Source organism: Ambystoma mexicanum, chromosome 12 (genome assembly GCF_040938575.1).
Source record: "Ambystoma mexicanum isolate Mex_15411 chromosome 12, UKY_AmexF1_1, whole genome shotgun sequence".
NCBI classification, from domain to species: Eukaryota; Metazoa; Chordata; class Amphibia; order Caudata; family Ambystomatidae; genus Ambystoma; species Ambystoma mexicanum.
This window is the reverse complement of record NC_090936.1, coordinates 508584141-508604334: the sequence shown is the minus strand read 5'-3', so window position 1 is coordinate 508604334 and position 20194 is coordinate 508584141. Positions and strand designations below refer to the sequence as shown.

Below are 20194 nucleotides of genomic sequence, written 5' to 3'. Positions count from 1 at the left end.
ATAAGCATCATTATAATTGTTCCCTTAACTCCCATAGCTTTGGGTCAAAAGGCAGGCCATTGCTGCCTCCTTTGTTGTCCTCTTCAAAAGGAGGTTTTTTGTTTTGCATGACGCAGGCTTGCTAACCAATCTGGCGAAACATGGGTCCCTGTGTTTTCTCCTCGCCTTCCTCTCGCAATGGCCGGGACGGGATCGTTTCTTCCCGCCCACGCCGCCCTCTTTCTCATTGCCTCTTCAGATACTGTGGCCATTTTGTTTTCCTGAACCCTAGTTTACATTCGCCTTTGCTTGTACTCACAGCAGTGCTGCTTCTTCTTCCTGTGCCACTTTGCCCTACTCCTATCAGGATTGGATTACTATTCAAAAAAATAAAACTACAAGTGCCAAAATGCAAGGTGGTGTGAGCACAAAAAGCTAAGACAGGCTGACCATGGCACACATGAAACGAGCCAATCTAAGAGTTCCAGTACTGGGTCAAGCGGCACTAACCCCTGCAGCCGTCCATTTGCCTTTACTCCCAATTATCTTTGTGCATGCACACAGTTTTTATCCCCCATGAATTGGCATGACACAAGATTTCAATTGGCAAAATTGGCCGCAGTTTTATTTCCATGACAACAGAAGTATTTGTACACAATAGTGACCTCATTCCGTACGTGTGGCGCATGCTTGCCGGATTTCCTTAGCTTCCCCCTATACTTGGTATAGTAGGCCCCCAACTCCCCCGACCCATTGTACCTGTTCCTATCCTGCCCGTGCAGGGGTCCGTGGGTGGGGAGAGCGCCGTTTGTTTTGGGGGGGAAGCTGAGCCTTATTTGTTCCTACCAGACGCCCCCGCCGTTTAGGCCCCCAAGAGGCGCTGGTCCAGAAGGGCGAAGACCCATTCCGTTTCCTTCTGGCTCGTCCGGAGTCTATCATTTGTGCTTGGTTGCCCAAACACCGCCAACTTGTCATCCTCTGACCTGGGCGCCCTGCGACAGCGATGCCCAAGTGTCCTCCTCCTTGTATTTCGTGGGTGGGTGGGCGGAAAACGAAATTCCTTGCACTTGTCAGGTAGCGGCGACCGGGTCCCAGTGCAAGAGCGAGATGCCTGGGTCCCGGTCCCGCCTGCTTATATCCCGCAAGCCCCGCCCCTTTCCCTTTGTTTCCCCTTCACAGGCTTTTGGACCATTCGGCTTTTGGCGCCGTTCTGCCCCTTTGTCCTTTGCCCTTCCGGGTGAGGGTCCCCGCTCCCGGCGGCATGACCCCGCAGGGGTTACCCTGCTGCCTCCTCCATTTTTGAGGACGTTTTTCCGTCGTCAGCTCCATAACCCCTGCAGCCGTCCATTTGCCTTTACTCCCAATTATCTTTGTGCATGCACACAGTTTTTATCCCCCATGAATTGGCATGACACAAGATTTCAATTGGCAAAATTGGCCGCAGTTTTATTTCCATGACAACAGAAGTATTTGTACACAATAGTGACCTCATTCCGTACGTGTGGCGCATGCTTGCCGGATTTCCTTAGCTTCCCCCTATACTTGGTATAGTAGGCCCCCAACTCCCCCGACCCATTGTACCTGTTCCTATCCTGCCCGTGCAGGGGTCCGTGGGTGGGGAGAGCGCCGTTTGTTTTGGGGGGGAAGCTGAGCCTTATTTGTTCCTACCAGACGCCCCCGCCGTTTAGGCCCCCAAGAGGCGCTGGTCCAGAAGGGCGAAGACCCATTCCGTTTCCTTCTGGCTCGTCCGGAGTCTATCATTTGTGCTTGGTTGCCCAAACACCGCCACGCCAACCGGTGGGTTCCCGCCCACCGTTGGCTCCCTCCTTCCACCTTCCTTCTCACAACTCCAGCAATTTGGTGCAAATGTTCCAGAAAAAGAGCTCCATTCCCTTTGGGGACAAGTGCACCCCATCGGCCAAGAAATATTCGGGGTTCTTCCCTTCAATCAGGCCATGCCTGATCTGATGGAAACCTCTGCCCCTGCAGAATTTGGCAACTGCCCCGTTCAGCTTCCTTCTCGATTTCTCTACCGCTGAATGGTTCTCTGCCCCTCTCCATTGCGCCCGAGGGATCACCTCGGACCAGATGATCTCTGTCTCCCCCACCTGTGCCGATATTTCCTGTAGCGAGTTTGTGATGTCTCTCAGCAAGACCCCCCTCCCTAGGCTGGTCAGGTCATTCCCTCCCAAGTGTATCACCAACACATCCGGCTTCCGCTGCCTATTTAGCAGTTTCTGCAATTGCCCTTTCAGCTGGGCCCATTTCATCCCAGGCCCCCCGTGCCACACGATCTTGAATTCTCCTGCTGTCAAGATCTCTTGTTGCTGGTTCCAGCTCGCCTTTGCCCTTGAGATGAATGAGTGCCCCACCACCCATACTGTGTGTAGTTTCCTTCGGTGCACTGCTGTTAAATGACATGGAGGGAACGGCATGGTTATCTTTACACTTTCTCTGGCCTGACATAACGTTTAAAACATCCCGATGACCATCTCCCCAATCTCTTAATGTCCTCCGCCCCCAGTCCCCCGACTGATGCTGAGGTGGCGGCCCCAATCCGGAAAGAATGTGTCCCAAACTGGCCCCCTGCCAGACCCATCTTTTCCAGACCTAGCGACATCACTTTCTTGAACTGAAAACGGCTTAGAGCGGACCCATCCTTGTGCGTGAGCCATGGCGCTTCTGCCCCTGATGGCCGCCTCTGTCGCATAAAGTTTGCCGTTGCCGCCACCGGGCAAACCCTGCTCGCCTGAATGGCATGTACGGTCAGCGCCGCCCCCTTTCCTTTCTGATCCGTCTTTGACCTCCTCACATAAATGATGACCTGAGCGCTCCCCACTTGGATGTCCCTGACGCGCAAGAACCCATTCCCTTTGCCGTTCTTGTTTTCCGGCACCAGTTCGCCGATTCTGAGCGCCCCAAAAAATGCCACCGTAAAAGCAGCCGAGAAGAGCACACGCTCTGATTCCTCCTTACATACTTCCCCCAAACATTTAATTAAACCGTGCAATTTCCCAATATCGATTGGCCGCCTTTCATCTGGTTTTGTTATGCTTTGCCTCGCCCAGCCTTTCATAGCCAGCATGACGTAATGTTCCTTAGTGGGGTCCTTCTCCCCGTGCACTTTTGCATGATGTGCTATGACCGCCAGGTGATAGCCTACCCACGCCCGGGTCTTCCCTGTTTTCCAGCACCAGCCTATGAATGCTCTCACCTGGTTCTCCCCGGAGTCCCCTGCTAATACCTCTTCCTGGAACTGTGAAAACCGATTCCAACAAGCCCTGTACCTCTTGGTTGTACCGGGTGCCAGGGCAGTTTCCACCAATGCGGTCAGATCGCCCCAATCATCCCCCACCATTGTACCTCGAATGGGGTCATCTCCTCCCTTGCTTCGGGACAGCTCTCCCGGAACCGATCCCACTGTAAACGAGACAGACAATCAGCGGCCGTGTTTTTCACCCCTGGAATGTGCCGTGCTCTAACCTCAATGTTCTGGTGAGTTCCCTGAGGAGCCTCAGCACCCTCGGGTTACTGGACGACCCTGTGTTAATGATCTGTACCACCGCCAAGTTGTCCGACCATAGCGTGACCTTAGAATTTTGCAGCTGCCCGCCCCACAATTTAAATGCAACCACTATGGGGAACAGCTCTAGTAGTGTGATATCTTTCGTGACCCCTTCCTTGTGCCATTCCTCCGGCCACGCCATGCCGCACCATCTGTCACCCAGGATAGCCCCAAAACCCAGGGACCCCGATGAATCCGTGAACAATTTGAGCCTCCGACTGCTTGCCCAGTCCGCCCTCCAGATTGCCACCCCGTTGGAACTTGTCAAGAAGCTGTCCCACATCCTGAGATCCTCCTTTACCTCTGAACCCAATCGGACGTGCTGTGCAGCATGTTGTAAACCCACAGTTTTCAGCTCCACACTTCTGGCAAATGCCCTCCCCGCTGGTATCACTCTGCCTGCAAAATTGAGGTTTCCCGCCAGTGCTTGCAATTCCCGCAAGGTCGCTTTGTTTTTTTCCCCATCAGCTCCTGAATCAATCCCCTCAGTTTTTGTACCTTGTCCTGCGGGAGCCTACATTCCCCTTTAACTGAATCGATCTCTATCCCCAGAAATGTCAATGTCGTTGCTGGACCCACGGTCTTTCCTGGTGCCAGGGGGACCCCTAGCTGGTCCATTCTATTTTGAAATACCTCCATCAGGGCTCTGCACTCCTCCGTCCCATCTCTCCCCACGAAGAGAAAATCATCTAAGTAGTGCAACATTCCCCCCCCTTTTCCCTCCCGTTTTACTGTAAACTCCAGAAAGGAACTGAATGCCTCAAAATATGAGCAGGAAATGGCGCACCCCATGGGGAGGCATTTGTCATAGTAGTACTTGTCCCCCAACTTAAAACCCAGCAAGTGGTGACTATCCTCATGGATCGGTAATAGGCGGAAGGCTGATTCTATGTCTGCCTTCCCTAACAATGCCCCTTCTCCTGCCGCTTTTACCATTAGTATCGCATCCTCCAGGGAGGCGTACTGCACCCTGCACTGTTCCTCCGGGATGCCATCGTTCACTGATTGACCCTCGGGGAAGGATAGGTGGTGTATCAGGCGGAATTGACCCTCTTCCTTCTTTGGTACCAATCCTAGCGGAGATACCACCAGGTTGCTCATAGGAGGCCTAGTAAATGGGCCGGCCACCCTCCCCAGCCCCACCTCCTTGTCAACCTTCCTTTCCACTACCTCGGGTTGTTCCAGAGCAGATCGTAGGTTGGCCGCCTCCCTTCCCTTTTGCGTACCCGCCCCCGGGATCCTAAAACCCCACCTGAACCCCTGCCATAGCAATTTTGCATCGGCCTTGTTGTGGTACTCATTTAGAAAGGGAGTCATGGCACGAAGGCTAACTGGTGTAGGCAATACCCCTTTACTCATACAAACGTCATTCATTGTTTCCCCCGCATTGCCTTGTTTTGTCGGCACATCACTCAACGTTTCCTTTATTTTTCTGTTTCCCACCCTCCCTGGGTTTAGCCTCTCCGGGAGTGGCCTTGCGGGGGCCCGTACCACCGCCCCTCTGGTGCTTGTACCTGCATGTCTTCCCGTATGAGCAATACCCTTCTGCGAACCTCCAGCAGACCTCTTGCTCCCCCTGGTAGGCTGCTGCCCGGTACACCCAGGAGGGGGGCCCGCGAAAGGACCCTCTCCCCCGTTGCGAGAACCCGCCTCTGCCTCTCCCACCCCGAGACTTCTCTCCTAGTGGCTCCTCCTGGGGTTCCCTGCAGGGGACCACTTTGTCCATGTACCCCCCGACATCCATCTCGTCCCATGACATTGCTGGCCATATCTGCATCTTTAATCTAAAGCCCCGGTCATACTCTAGCCATCCCTCGCCGCCATATTTCTGCCACAAATCGTGCACGTATTGCTCATATGCTATCATCGCCAGTGCATCCTGCGGGTACCTCTCCAACATTACTGACATATACATCCTGTAAGCTTTCAGCCAGTTGTTAATGGACTGCTCCGCCTTGGTGGCCTCCCTGTCCCTTTTCTCTTTTTCCCTTTCTGACAGTTCCTTTAGGCCCCCCCCCGTGGGAACAATCCCCAGCAAGTCGAAGATGTCAATGAATTCCTTGCACTTGTCAGGTAGCGGCGACCGGGTCCCAGTGCAAGAGCGAGATGCCTGGGTCCCGGTCCCGCCTGCTTATATCCCGCAAGCCCCGCCCCTTTCCCTTTGTTTCCCCTTCGCGGGCTTTTGGACCATTCGGCTTTTGGCGCCGTTCTGCCCCTTTGTCCTTTGCCCTTCCGGGTGAGGGTCCCCGCTCCCGGCGGCATGACCCCGCAGGGGTTACCCTGCTGCCTCCTCCATTTTTGAGGACGTTTTCCCGTCGTCAGCTCCATTCCGGGTCATGTGCCTGTTCTCGTAGAACGAGCTGCCCTACTCGGTTTTCGTGGAATCATCCAGAACTGCTCAGCGGAGCTGTCACTGAATGGGAACAGGCTGTTTCGGGGTGCTCTCCTACCGCATTAACCCCTGGGCTGTTGCTTTTACCGATTCTCTTCTCTCCAATTAGGTTTTCATGTTCGCTCTGGTGTGCACCATCTGCCAGGCTGTAATGAATACATTTCAGTGCTTTGAAGCATCGTCGAGGTGCGCTATGCCGAGTTCGGAAAACCACCAGCCCATTTTTATTCGGTTGTTAATTAAGAGGAACAGCAGCGCACAGTTACACAGAGTCATCTCGCCGCGTGAGATGATTACACACAGCCGCCGCAGTGAGAACTGAAAGGGTCCCAATTCACCAAGACGAAATGACAGCACGCACTTATGAAGGCAGCATTGGAGAAAGCGCTGGCATTTACTTCAAGTAGTGCAATAGCCATGGCTAAGGCTTGGCTGAAAAACCTCTTTTCCATAAGAAAATAAAAGGCCTGAATAAGAGCCTCTGTAACAACTGATTGGGCTCATCCGTTTAGATCTCTCTCTCTCTCTCTCTCTCTCTCTGAATCATTACTTTTCCACACCAGGGCTGTGACTGACTTTGGTGAGGCGGGGGCCACATATTTCCCGAGGGCCTCTAACATTATTTTTCGCACTGGCCTAGTGGCGCCACCAATAGGAGACACAAGAACTCTCCTTCAAGACAAAGCAACCCTAATTTGTTTTGAAAATATGACTGCAGACACAAGAAAACAAAGCCGTGTGCCAGCCAAGGAGACTGGCTACATTATTGCAAAAAAACTGTCAATCAATTAACACCTTCAGACATCAGTGATCAGTATTGAGATAAACTTTGAATCAACTCTGTGTCTCCTTGGCATTGCACAAGATGCCAATGACCCACATGCCACTAAATGGAGCCAGTAAAAACATTTCTAACTGGTTGGCTGGAATTTCCACCTAGGTAAAAGGAGGACCAGTCTCTCCAATAGAGACTCAATCCCCTGTCAGGTGCGAAGCATGTCACCAGTGGCCCCGCCACCTAGAGTAAGGCCGCCCGCCATTGCCAAGCCTACGAAGCTCCCTGCCATCTAAGTGTCAGTTTCCAAAGCATCTTCCTAGAAGGTGCGCATCCCAATTATTGTGGATACATTCCAATCATTGCCTCAGAGGAGCATATATATCTCATTCGGGCCCAAATATCACTAGTGCTGAAATCTCAAGTGCCCTGAAGCGGCTGTCGTTTGGCAGATTGTTTTGGAGCTATATAAAAGCACATTTTAACATGATTAAAAGATACTGACCGTGGACAGTAATCTTCAGCATGAGAAAGGATTGGTCGCCCAATGCTATTGGCAGATTCCTTGTTCCTTCCGGAGTCGCGCACTGACAGGCTGGATAAGGCGTGGAGGGTTGCATTTCTAAAAGCAAATAATGAAAACAAGCATGATATAAAAAAATGTGTGCGTTTTTGAACTACCATTCTGGGGGAATACATCTCCTTGGCTTTTGGGAGAAGTCTGAGGGCCTGATCACGACCTCGGCGGTAACGCTAACGCTATTAGCGCGGGGGCTATTAGCGCGACTGCCATAGCCCCCGGCGCTAATAACGCGGGATCACGAGTTGGGCGGGCTTGGAAGTCCCCATTCCCCATTGAGCCCATTCGGGAATGCCCCATTCCCCATTGGGCTCAATGGGGAAAATTTGTGCTCTTACCGCCGGCGGATTTCCCGCCGGCGGTAATAGCGCGAATATTCGGCGGATTTCCCCCCAGCCAAGAGCTGGGGTGAAATCCGCCGAAGCCCTGATTCGGCGGACCCTAAATCCGGCGGTAATAGCGCTACCGCCGGATTTAGGGTTACCGCCGAGGTCGTGATGAGGCCCTGAGAATGACACCAGGGGGGCTAATGCAGTTTTACTGGTGTGAAGCAAGGGGCGAAATGGAGGAAGAGAATCTGCTTATGCCCTGAAAACACATGCATACAATGCAACAGGAAACCCGCCATATACAGGTCCCGAGTAACCCGCAATTGGAATGAGTCTTCAGGAATTTCTAACAGTCTCTCTGATCCGGAGACAAGCTTCCCTGGCATGCAGTCAATTGACCTCAGTCAGTACGACAGGGTTGTCTGCTCCCTGAATTTCATACAACGTCGTTGGACACGTCAGTTCTACGATTGACCCTGGTTTCTACTGAATCCTGTTTCAGCATCTGGGGTTTTGATATCAGGTTGTAAAAAAAAGAGTTTGTCTACTAATTAGATAAGATACCCTGAAACAGCTTTCCCAATCTGTATGCTACACTTTAAAGAAACACGGCCAACCACGGCCTCTGCTTTTGACGCCCCATACTGCATTTTATACAGAAATACTTGCAATTCGCAATGTAATGTAATGACTGCAAGCAAGAAGCATGTATTAAAACTGCAAAGATATTTACAAGTACACATAGGCAAAGTTGTATGAATTTCAGAAAATTTCATTTTGAAAGTGCATGGAAATTCAAATAGTATGTATTTATATTAAGTGTAGGAATAGCAAAACCTTTCATGGCAGAAGCGTGTTTAAGGATACGACTGTTAGTGTTTATGTGTTTCATTATCAAACTGTGAAAGGTAAGCATTGCAAAAAAGAACCCTTTTGTGATGGTGTATATTTAGGGTGCCTTTTTATTTCCTGCCATTTCTATTGGTTACCCGATTGTCGAATGAAGTATATGTCAGCAACTGTATCCAGTAGAAGCCAATTGACATAGCCCGGCCCAGCGGTGCGTAGACTCTGCCATCTCACGTTTATCACCAGAAAGCAAGCTTTTGTGGTAATAAATACAGTTCACTATTTCCAAATGGTTCCTAGTGGATCCAGCTCATGTCAATCTCCTGACTTTCTATCAAGATAGGTCCAGGGAAGAGGATATTTTATCAGGCGAATTCCATAATTAAAACCCATATTGTTTCAAGTGGGTCCAGTAGACCACATTTCCTAAATGTCTTTTGAAAGTGCACCAGTATGAGACCGCATTCCCCTTCAACCTTCTTCCTCACACGCCCTATTGTCCTCACTCTCACTGCCTCTCGTTTCCTCAATCCGCATGGCAATGCTTACAGTAAAGGCACAACTAGCAGCTTACCCAATGTTTATTTAGGTGTCATGTAGAACTTCTTTTATGCACTCATAATTTCCACCTTTACTCCGTCTCATTCAGAGAGAGTGAGAGAAGGTGATTTTCCCAGGATCACACAATTTTGATAATGTGGGCAATTCAGCGCGGTTATTTCCAAATTATGCACCTGCGTCTATGACAGTTTAACACTAATATGACTTCTCATAGCAAACAAACCTGCCCAGCTCCCCAACCACAGATTTATTGAGCATTGAGTAGAATGGATTGGCATAGCTGCATTTTTAACCTGTGGACCGTATGCTCCATGTGTTTCGCAGGCTCTTCCCCGTTGAATCTCCCAACCACCGAGCGCTGTAACCTATCCTTTGTTTGACTTTCCTGTGAAACAATTAAGGCTCATAAGAGAACCTGGCAATATACACGAGGTCATAGAATATGTTATGCAAAAGACTCATGCTTCATTTTTTAGAGTCAAAATCAGCAAACAGAGGATACATAGCTAGGGCAAAGCGTTCAAGTAGGTGGATTAAACATTAGAATTGCTTCACGGTTATCCTTCAAAGACCAACGTGGCATGTAAGGAAGGAGGCACGCTCAGAAACGTGCAGCTCACCGCATTCACAACGGTACCCAAGCATTTCTGGGGGACCATGCTCCAGCGCAGATGATACTCTGGTAGCCCCCTGGAATACATTGGCATCAATTGCCTGTACTCATGAAATGAAAAAAGAGAACCAAAAAAACTGGAGGTATGGAAATATACATGTGGGGCAGCAGTACAGTTTACCACTGCCTTCCCGGTTTAGAAAATATGCACACACGAGTCGAGAAAGACCCCGCATACATTGCACATACCTCTGCACCTGTTCCAGACAAACCCAGGGGGTTGGCTGGCTTTTCCTCACACAGAAAAGAGTACCCGTTTCTGGATCAGGATGTTCTTGCTTTGTGGGAAAGGCCTCCTTTTCACTTTACATCTGTGCAATTGCTCGAATGTATTTATAGATGGGGCAAAGTCGTGTCAGAGGTGGTGTATATTATGGAGTGTGAAGAAGGTGCCCTTGAAGAGGTGGAGTTTTAGGTCTTTTCTAAATTGAATGTTGATAGCAATGAGGTTCCAGAGACTGGGATCATAGACCGAGAATGTTGGTTCCGCAGCTCTTCCTTTTTTGCATTTCTCCTGCTCTAGTCTGGCCAGGACTGGACCTTTGGTGACGCACTGACTGCCAGAGATTCCAGGAGGGGGCGCAAATGATCCCAGCTCTGCATAAGGCATACTGTCTTTAAGGGTGACGCATGCTTACAGGGGTAGCAAGTGAAGTTTGATGGGTATGCATTGTTGTACAGAAGATGTTTGACAACATTGCACAATCGCTTCTAAATGCACACAACTTTACCTTTATGTTCCATGTTGCACTCTTCAGTGATCTTTGTAGGTTCACAATTCCTTCGCACCAATACACTACTACTAATTTTACAAATCCGTTTTGCTCTCCATTGTTCTCCAGTATGGTGAAAAGAGCAATGAAAAGCATTGATGTAGGCACCTGGATTCAAGTGTATCTATCTAAAAATTGATGGCGCTCTCACAAAACAAATGATTATATGTGTGCTAACGTTGCACAAAAGGCACACACAGCATTTGTGCAAGTAGAGGAGGCCTCATCGTTCCAGTCCCTATTCATCTTAATGAATCTAGATTCAAAGGTAGGCAATACACCATATGTGAGGAATTCGACCATCCGCATGGTGGGTGTTCAATTGCCTGTGCTTTTTTGAAATTTTAAATGAAATTGAACGATGGTAGATCAACCTGCGTAAAATGTGTGGGGCTAATCTGCACACATTTTCCAATCCTCATCGCATAACATACACATAGACCTGTGTACTCCGGGTGGACACAGCCTACAGGCGCCATCCCACCTGTCATATCTAGTTGGAAAATGACAGTAAAGAGTACATAAAGGCATCTCAGAAGGGGAAGGTACAACCTTCCTCCTGCCATGTCCATCCTAATTAACAAAGGCTCCATCTATCCGCCCTTTCCTTTGTTAGCTGCTGGTGACAGACTTGCATACTAATCAGAGTTAATTCAAACAGGCCCACAGGAGGCCTGGTTGCAGAACTAACAGAACAGGAAAACCACAACAACCTTCGATATGCACTGTGGCAACCTGAAGCCAGCTCCCGCCTCTTAGTATCAAGGGCGTTGACCTGTCATGTGTGGATTTATGTATTTACAGTAGTCATCCCCGCAGGGAGACCCAATTCAGAAGGTACAAGTATGTGGTTTGTCAGAGACCAAAAGTCTGGTCCCGCTGCACCTTCAAGGGAGACCTGCTGCTTCAGGAACCACCGAGAGCTCAATAAAAAAGAGGGACCCTTTGATCTACAATAGACTGGGAGATGGGTGAGACTTAGTATTACATGTTTTCACCCCTTTACCTTTTCTGTTGCAAAGCACTCTGGTTAGGACCTCACACATACAGGATATTATTGGTGGGGACCCAGTATTTGTTCATTAAGGTAGGCTTAGTCTACACCAATCACTGTGGCCCATTTGGCTTTACAAGAGGGTTGAGCCCATCTTTTGACAGATCACCTGAAGACTTCACAAGGCGTAACAAGAAGAACACATTTGGACCCTGGCTGTAGGTACAGTCTGCCTTACAGCTTTCGCCAGTGAAGGAAGGCCAGGATTTCCAAAGAGGGGAACAACAACCCTCCCCTAAACATCTCCAAGGGAACAGAGGAGTTACTGAATCCAGAGGACCCTCCAGCAGCTCCAGAACTGGTACCCAGCCAGCAGCCAGCGTACCCTGCTATGATCTGCAAGCAAGCTTCTAGGTGGGAAGTGCCAGAGATTCTCTGAACCAAACCAAGGACAAGGCCGTTGCCTGCAACACTCTCCTCAGCTTTGGGCCGTCCGCCTTAAAGGACATGAGCCCAGTGAACAAGCTAGGAGGAGTGCATTGACAAGCATCAACCAGCATCCGCCTTAAAAGACATTTTGAGCCAGTCAAGCTGCAACTGACTGCAAAACCGACTGTTACGCTGAAATCGCTCACTCTGTCGAGACACCTCCACCAGTGCTTCAGACCCACCAACCAGCACTGAGAAAATGATTCCTGACCCCCAAGCCGACGTTCAACAACCCTGCAGCCGTCCATCCAGCCTCACTCGCCGAACTACCTACCGCCTGATACCAGCAGCTGCCTCCAGTCTTGAGCTCTGTCGCAGAACCTGCAAAGTGCCCTGAAACAGACTTGACATGGACTGCCACCAAGAACTTCTAGAAGCACAAGGTAAATAGAGGTTCTGTCCACGTGGTCCTTCTCCGAAGGCCTAGTGACATTTTATAACCCATTGCTTCCTTTTGGTGAAACCAAGTATCCTTGAACTATTGTGATTAATTACATAACCGACTACCTCCTGTAAGTATCCAGAGTGCATCTCCTTTCCTTCTTGAAACTGTCCGTCCTCTACAAAATACAACTACCCTGTAAAGGAATGCAGTGTGCTATAACTGTCTTTTGTGATAATAATGAAGTAGATATTTGTATACAACCTTGACGGGACAGTCCCATAATTGGGTAATAATCTAATTTTTTTGCTGTGTTGAAACAAACTAACGATCCACGACCTTATGAAAATAAGCCTACTGTTCTGTCCACGTTACCAAAATTGGTCAAGGTGGTTTATAATTTGCTTGTGTTGCCAATCTGTTCAGACCTCTTCTGGTGTACTAGAGGCGTGGGGCTGATAGATGGTTTAGAAACCGATATTCATCCTTGGACCACTGGTGCCCTGGAAGTTGATTCATTACAACATAGCATAAATGTATTGCAGGTGCTTTAAAGGCACAAAACAAAAAAATACCTTTCTATAATAATGGAATCAAATAATAGCTAGCAATGGCAAAGCCGTTCGTTTAGAAGTTTGCAATTCTTTATTGGATTTTACATTTGTTGGCAAAAATAGAGCAAATATTTGCGACCTACATACATATTAAGCATGTCTGCAAGTTAGTGTTAGCAGGCACAACATTAGGAATTGACATAGTAAAAGCATTTCAGTTCAATGTGCTGTATGGGTGTTCTTACTATATGTTTAATATTATGGGTTGGCAAACAGTAACTTCCAGATGTGTACATGGGGCTCATTTAAGCAAGAATGGTGGCTCTATTTAGTGGTGTGCTATGGTGGGGAATTGGCATTAGTAGTATTGAACGAGGATGGACGGGTGTCTGAAGCTCAGCGTGAGGAGTAGAGTTGAGTTAGGGTCGCAGAGTGTCAGGGGATAAGGAGGGGTGAGTTACGGTGGGTGGGCTTTGATAGGCAGGTGGCTAACCACTTATTTGTAGGCATGGATGAGCTAAGGTGGGCGTGTGGGTTGGTAGGTGGGCTGTTTGAAGGGTTTTCAGTAACGTCTCTCTCATGGTATTAGTGACCATTCACTTCTTGCACATCACAAAGTTAAATTAGAAGTACAGTACCTGAAACTGGCCATGATCCACAGTAGCTGAAACAGAGTCCCACTGTCTGAAACTGACCACACCACCCGAAACCGGCCTCAGTACCTGAAACTGAACACTGTTCCTGCCACTGACAATACCACAGGTCCACAAACTGAACACAATATTAGAAACGCACCTAAATAAATAGATCAAAACACAGTGCCTTATGCTGTCAACACTCCCAGAAAGAAACATATCACTCCATTCTGACCACACAGATCCTCAAAGTGACTACATTAAAGCATCACTCCATACTGAACATCCTACCTGAAACTGACCGGTTCCATGTCCCTTTGCTGACACCAGGTTTTTCAAACTAATTTTCTCCAAAGAAAGGACTTAAAACAAAACTCAGATAATGAAATACAAAATTGAGGGGGGGGCTAAAAGGGGCAGGGAGTATGTTGGGATAGGCGTTATAATATCTTCCCTATATTATAACCCCTATCCCAACATATTACCCGCCCCTTTTAGCCCCTTAGACCTCCCCCTATAGTTTTTTAAAAGTAATTTCTTCTGAGAAAATTACATAAACGGTTGTCGGCAAAAGAACATGATACCAATCGAGTACTCCTTCTGAAAAGGACCATAAGGACTTGGCAACGGGACAGTGCTCATTGGCCGCCATTACACATACACCTGGAGCACCACTCGATGAACACCCATCTCTAGTCTTTTGTACGGAAAACTGGATTACTTCTTGATCACCCCTCTTGTGCTCCGCTCAACAAAGTACTCAACTATGCAATGAGCACCCTCGTCAACCTCCTAGTTCTTCCTCCACCTCTACCTGCCGTCAGTATGCTGGATGGTTCTACATGAAAAAAATCGATCTCTTTAAATTCCTATTACTTATCCAACCATGGTCTTGCCCTCTACTACCTCACTGAATGCATCGCAGTTTACTCTTCTGCTTTCTCAATGCTCGTCTCTATAACCGATAACCAATCAGTACCCCACACTCTCCTGCCTCCTCCCACTTCAATTACCTTTCCCTGGTTCCCCCACTCGAATGGAATTCCCCTATGGCCATCAAAGCCATCGCCTCAGTGGAACTCTTCAAAACCTGGTTCGGATTCCCCCGTTAGTGCTTGAAGTACCCTCCTAATGTCTTCCACTATCCTATTCAAATGAACCATGGACCCAGCCCTCCTACAGTCTGCCCTCAGGTCAACTTGAGGCCATTTCTAAATGTGTAAATACTGGCCTCAGGCTGTCAACATCAACAATAATGTTATGCCCTCCATTCCCTGGCATATGTTCCCAATCCTACCCATTCTCAACCCAGTAGACACCACTCAATGAAGCACTCATGTAAAAGCACCTCAGCACAGGTCTGCCTTAATTCTCTGTTATTGCCTACCTTGCGAGTCCTTTCTAATCACAATCACACCTATATATAAACTCTAAATGCGTTGAAGGAACAGATTAAGAGCCCCTGAGCTGGAATGAGTCTCCCTGCATAGTTCAAATTCCCTCTGAAATGAACATACTCACATCAAATCTAACTTTAACCCCCGTGTCAAAAGATGTTAACATACCGATGCATATAGTACTTACGGTCATACTACACCTGCTTCCCAGTGCTGCCGGTGTTTTTTGTTACCCAATGCACTGGTTGGATGAAGGGCTAATTCATCACCTGTGGGATTCGAGACTGTGACTGCAGGCTGCACACAGATCTCAGAGGCGAGCCCTTGATGTGCGGATCTATACAGCTAATATTAGGAAGATAGATAGCCCTCGCCGAAAGACAGATTTAGAGTGACGCTGCTTGTAAAAGATAACATTTGCCAGAGCTTCTGATGGGACCGATTAAGGTGCAAAAGATAACAAATATGCACCCCCAGTTTCTGCCGATGCCCTGCTTCCGAGACGAAATCCCTCAACTAAAGGCTGCATGTAGAAGGGTCATGAGGTATTTGAATTATCATGGACACTGAACCTTTTAGAGCACATGGTAGAGGGGCATTTGTTTAATTGTTCTGTTTTATTTTCATTACATATAAGTAGGGTCGCTTGGTGTTGACCCCTTGAGCTTCGTGTCATTCAAAGCATATCAAATTCACCACAGACTAATTAGGGCAAGGCACGAGTTTGATTCTTATACATTTATGAGAGATGGTTTTCTTGGCATGACAAAAGTGAATGTGCCTTTTGATTGGGAACCCCGTCTGCACAATACCAGTAAGTTGCATTTTAGTGAATCCCTTGCTGGTAGTTATGCATGTTTACATACTTGCAGCGAACTGAAATGATCCAACACCGGTTGAGACAAGAGCCTCCATCATGCCCAAACCAGCCAACCCCACACAATAATCTGCAAGGACAGGTGACTGGTGCAGAGGTGGAGTACACGGAGAAACTGGATGAAGTGTCACTGGCCGGCACGCTCACCCAGGGCCTCACCACACCAGCAGCCAGCATTACAGGTAGCTGCGCACCACACACAACCGTATTAAGGTGACGAACATGGACTAGAGCGGTCCCAGGGCTTTTGGAAGGCCTGGGGGCAAAGAAAAGGTGAGGGTGCCCCCTTACCATTGTTTGTAATGGCCCAGCGGCACCACCGACGGGACACATGAAAACTCGCCCTTTCTGTTTATGCATGGAGAAAACCAAATGTGGCTTAGTATGACTGCAAATAAAAGAAAACAAAGCCATGTCTCTCCATCAAGAAAGGTTTATTCCCACGTTTTACGTTATATGCATAAATATATATATTACCATTCCATGTACATGACAGATCTACAAAGGATTAGAGCAAAGTTTGTGCATCTGAGCAGGTGGGCGCAGGGGGGAGGGGTTCTCCAGAGAACTCTTCATCCTCTGTGTTCAGGTTCCGCTCAACACAGAATCTATTCGGATAAGAAAAGTGGGGAGCAGTGCTGCTTCCCAACTTTCCTTCTGCCTCTACCCATCTGGTGGCCATGAGCCAATGCATCCACCTACACAGAAACCTAGTGACACAAAAAGACCATACAATACCTTTTCTGGACAGCACACCTTTAAGGGGTTTGGGGGCCTAGCTGCATTTAAGGCAGCTCTCAAACCAAAAGAGTGAAGGCATCCAAGAAGCCGTTTGCCAACACCCTTCCCCATCCCAATCCCAATCTCAATCCAGGTCTTGATAGACTTGCCTGGCAGACATTAAAAGAAGCATGGGATCTCCTTCAAAGTCCCCTAACTCGCTTTATCGGTGCTCGAATCAGAATAATAACCACATGGCATTTCAAGGGCACCATTAGCAGTCCACAATGAGGCCGTCTGTGTTCTAGCATAGGAACAGGACTCATTTAAAAACAGCAGCGACACAGTTGGTACATCACCTGTAGTACACACGCAGGACACAGACCGGTAGCCCTCTGAAAAAGGTACACATAGAACAGCATAGAGTCACAAGTGGGATTTTCAGCCTCACAGAATGTCCAAGTGCCCACACATGGATACAGGAGCCAGATTGAAAGCAACGAGGGAGGTATCAATACCATAGCAACAGTACTGGCGACAGGTTAGCAGGAAGGTGCACGTATTTGGACAGAGGGAGATGCGAAGTGGGCCATGGTTTGCAAGAGGTGTTGCTACGAGGGAGCCAAGATGCAAATAACTTTGTGGCATACGATTTATGAATGGTCACTATTCTAATATTTTTTTTATTTTTATTTGCATACAGTTCAAGGAACTTTTACAATCACATTAATTTATAGTGTTAAAATAAACGCACATACATCCGTACCTGTACACACAGAATCAAATCAACATTACGAGTACAGATTTGTCATTGTTACGTAACATATCCACACAATTCTGGAGATCAAGTAATCATCCCACCACAATGAAAAAGCCCAGTACATATGCCACTGCGTGTACCAAAGCAGATTAGAAATGAGAATACCTCGACACTTGGCAAACTACTAGGCAAACTACTTGGCAACCAAGTTGAATCTATAAAATGTAGTAGATTAAAATAGTATATCAAAATATTTACAATTAAAATCTGCAAAGAACCGTTTACTCGCTCTCTATAAATATATCTTAAAGATTCCGACAGCAAAGCAGGATGCACTCAATTAAAATGAAATAATTAGTTTGGAACTATGCTTACAGAATACGCGTGGCAGATACTTAACCTCAACCCTGTACAAGAAACCCGGATACCTGCATTGTACACGTCGTCCGGGGTTATTCAGTAGGCCTTTCTACATTTACATCAGGAAGTGATTAGAAATATGGGACCACAGGCGATACAAGGCTATTTTGACTGCTTCTGACTCAGTATTTACACAATAGTTCCAGAAGTGGTCTTGTTTATCGCCTCGTAATTATATTCAAAGCTGGCCACTATTGTCATATATGCTGAGCCCAGGCGTTTATACTCTGAAAAACACGCTTAGGCGTTTCCAGAGCCCCGGATAGCTTACACACACGACATATCCTGTCTACCTCCAGTATCTTAAGCCAAGCGCCAAGAAATATTAACATCGGCAGTTGGTTCATCTGAAGTTTCAATAGAAAGGTCTGCAAGGGCATGGTCTCCGGTGTCTTTTTGTTTGTAAGTATATGTGTGACACGTTAGCTGAATACTTACAGCTGGATAAGGTAGACAAACATGGGAATAGTTGTTGATCCAATCCCAACTCCTCAATTTGTTTTTAAACTGGTTCAAGATGTAAGCCCTGGTGCCACGTTTAAAATCGGGGCACCAGCCAATCCTCTGAAACATCCTAGACATTAGTTTACCATATTCAATTTCGCTTTGCCTAGAAAGAAGGCTTCCTGTATCCCTTAATGTAGCCAATAGTTGGCAGCGAGGGTGAGCATTACCTTTTATGTATAGTAAGCCTTGTATCATCATCATCATCAGTTGACCCTTCAGGGAGAGCAGCCCCAGTTCCAAACGGAGGTACTCTATAGGGGTTAAATGACTCTGTTTTAGTAAGCGCTTCCAGAAGTAACCCTCTAGGCAATCCAACCACTTGAGGTCACCCATGCACAGTGCCTCCAACCCATGGAGCACCATCGGGCAGAAGCACTGTTTATAGAGAGCAATTATTCCATCTAGTGTGTAGCCAGCAATTTTAATGACAAATGTTCCAACTAATGAGGTCAAGCACCAAGCCTTTATAGCCTAAGCCACTTTAGTTTCCGTATAAGCCCTATCAGCACTCATCGGCAAACCCAAATAAGGGTACGAGTCCACATAGTCAATGGTACCAAAGGTGGTGTCAAATCTCAAGTGCTTAATTCTTAGACGAGAATGTCATTACCTTCGTCTTCCCAATGTTAATTGTAAGTCATTATCATTTGCGTAACTGACTAGGGTATCTAACATAGCACAAGCTGCCGTGAGTGTACGATTCAACATGACCAAATAGTCTGCGTATAGCTTATATGGGATAGGGCCATTAACAATCCTGGAGAAACATCCAACCCCTGACTTAAAACACATGGGGAGGTCAGCCACGTACAGGTTATACGGGAAAGGGGCCAGGGTACAATCCTGCTGAACTCCCCTAGAGATCTCCACCAATTGTAACAGCGCCCTGGTCATCCAAGCAAACTCTTGCTTAGGTGTTTAGGTGCAGTCCCTTAAGGACACTCAGGAGCCAAGCCGGGCACGGGCACCCCCATTTTTCCATTTTGGCCCACAATTTCCCCCGATTCACACCATCGAAGGGCGCAGGAAAGTCCAAAAAATGGCATAACGTTGAACCCCTGGTGGGAGAAACTTCACGGAACAACACATCCATGATCCGCAGGCTATGGACAGCATTACATCCAGGCCGCAACCCTGTTTTGGTAAAATGCAGTAGCTTTGCGCTACCTACCAAACTCTGCAGAGCCCAGAGAACAAATATAGAAAGGATTTTCCCAGAGGCATCCAGAAGTGACAGGAGTCTGTAGTTGTCCGGCAAAGTCTGGTCCCCTTTCTTATACACCAGCACCAATAGAGACTGCTGCCACTAAATAGGAATGAATTGCTCTTGGCACACTATCATTTAAAATCTTAAGGATTCCAGCTCATCTACTGAGATTTTGCTTTAAAACAACATTGGCCAGGCCGTGGCCCAGCGGCACTAGTGTTCTTGAGGCTTCGTATAGCGTTTTCAATATCATTTGCCCCAATTTCCAGTTGCCATCCCTCCAGCGTAAAGCTGTGTGGGAATGCGTCAACTTAAGTACCACCTCTTTCCTTAAGGTGACCAATCCACCCGTCTTCCTGTATGGGATTTTGCATTTTGACTCTGGGATCTACCCTAGCCTTTGATAGCGCCACCCCTATGTTCTTAGGGTTACTGCTGCGTAACACTGTAAAGTGGGATTTTGCCAGTGGGTGTTTTGTAGGGGGCGTTTCCATCGCTTAAGCCAACGTTTATAGTCCCTTTTAATTAGTTTCGCCCTACAGGACTTCTCCATTTCAGGGAGCTTAATGTGTTGTACTACCCTAGCGCGTTTTGCATATAATATAGGAATCCACACTGCAACATGTTAGACCATGCAGCAGCCGGTTTGAAGAGCATCGATGTCAAATAAGTTCCCCAGATGCCTTTGGCATTTAGCGGACTCTTACTGTCTGAGATCCCTTCTACGCAAATAGGCTAGATGAGAGTGAAGAGCAGGCAATGGGCTACAGAATGCA

At 47.7% G+C, this 20194-nt stretch overlaps 1 protein-coding gene across 2 annotated transcripts in view; it reads right to left on the bottom strand.

Annotated features, from left to right (window-relative positions):
- The window catches only part of LARGE1 (LARGE xylosyl- and glucuronyltransferase 1), a 1248067-nt gene that overhangs the window by 1101253 nt on the left and 126620 nt on the right, over positions 1-20194 (bottom strand). Inside the window, exon 2 of one of the 2 annotated variants that reach the window (XM_069628785.1) lies at positions 7217-7333. The exons of the other annotated variant lie outside the window; for it this stretch is intronic. The gene's annotated coding sequence lies outside the window, so the exon portion shown is untranslated. The remainder of the gene's footprint in view (positions 1-7216; positions 7334-20194) is intronic. 2 annotated transcript variants of the gene reach the window in all.